The following is a 1,425-nucleotide window of genomic DNA, read 5'->3' on the forward strand; positions in this document are numbered from 1 at the left end:
CGGGGCTGCATCCCGGCGCCCGAGGGAGGGAGCCCCGAGCCCGGGTGGGTGAGTGGAGGGGGCTCCGGCGGGACGCGTGGGGATTTGGGGGGTTTAAACACTTTGGCAGAGATGGCAATCGTCCGGGACCCTTTGTAGCCTGACCTCCAGCCATCTTTGATTTCCGACTTCCTAAAATAACTGCGGTGAGCTAATGAGGGGGGGATTTTTTTTTGGGGGGGGGGGGGGGGAGTGGGTGCTCTTGGCTGCGCTGCTTCTAGCAGATCCGGGCTCGCGGGGCAGGGGGACCCTGTGTTTGCTGGCAGGTCTCTTTGATCTTTGGGGGGGGGCTCATGGGGGGCAGTTGAGGGGCTGGCGGCAGCGGGACGCGGAGCCCGGCGGCGGGAGCGCGCGGGGAAGCTTCTTCCGTCCTGCCCGGAGCATCTTCCCGCGGCCGCCCCGGGCAGGGCAGGGGCTCCTCGGGTCCCGCCTGCCGACTCCGTGCGGTTCCCGCTCGGATGGTGCCGACCCCCCGGGCCGGAGGAGCTGGGAGCCGGGACCCGCTCGGCACCAGGTCCCTTCCCCAGCGCGGGATCGAGGGATCCCCTTCGCCACCCGGTGGCTGGCACTCGCGAGGTGCGATCCTGGCTTTTCCCTTCCCCCCCCCCCCCCAACTCTGCCACCATCAAACTCTCTCAACTTCCCCCCCCGGTCGGTAGGAGCGATCAATAACCATGTCGGGTACAGGAGCCGCCTATTCCCAAGCCGCAGGGGGTTGGGGGAGTCGCCCCCCTTCTCCAGCCCTCCCCCCCCCTTTCTTTCTTTTGAGCCGAAATGTGCAATTGTTGGGTCCGGTTAATGGTGACTTAAGAAGCAGCAAGCTGGCCAGAAGGCAATAAATCCCATGTTTAATGCATGACTGTTTTCCTTTGTGCATATGGTCGGGACGGGGGGGGAGGTGATGTTTCCACATGTAAATCTACCCGCTGCTGGAGAGCCACCTCCGGGGGCTGCGCTGAAACAAAGGGTTAATAACTCCCCTGAAGCTGCGTGCTCCCGCGGGGGGGCACTGCGTTGCAGGAGGAGGCAGTGCTGCTTTAAACGGGGGGGGAGCTTAATCCTTTTTGCAAGTGCTCGCGGTGCGGCGACTTCGCTGGGAGGTGCTGCTTCAGAATAACTGAATAATAATAAAAATGAATCAAATAGAATCCAAGGAAAATTTTACAAAATTATCATCTTGCTGCAAATGACACCACGAATTTGATTAAAACATTAACTTTCTTAGAGATTTCCAGCTGTTTGGCTGCTTTGGTGAATTATTTTGTCATTTCATGTTTTGAGGTCAACATTATTTCTAGCTGATCTGAATTCCTGATCACATAAGAAATATGTATCTGGCATGCAGATACCGCCAGATGCAGAACAGTAAAGGCAGGCAGCCAGCAG

At 58.5% G+C, this 1,425-nt stretch overlaps 1 protein-coding gene across 2 annotated transcripts in view; it reads left to right on the forward strand.

The window, feature by feature from the left end:
• SALL4 (spalt like transcription factor 4) overlaps positions 1-1,425 on the forward strand; it is a 47,468-nt gene that overhangs the window by 527 nt on the left and 45,516 nt on the right. The gene's annotated exons all lie outside the window — the stretch shown is intronic.

The sequence above is a fragment of the Gavialis gangeticus genome, unplaced genomic scaffold (assembly GCF_001723915.1).
Source record: "Gavialis gangeticus isolate Ggan-Ray unplaced genomic scaffold, GavGan_comp1, whole genome shotgun sequence".
Classification (NCBI taxonomy): Eukaryota; Metazoa; Chordata; order Crocodylia; family Gavialidae; genus Gavialis; species Gavialis gangeticus.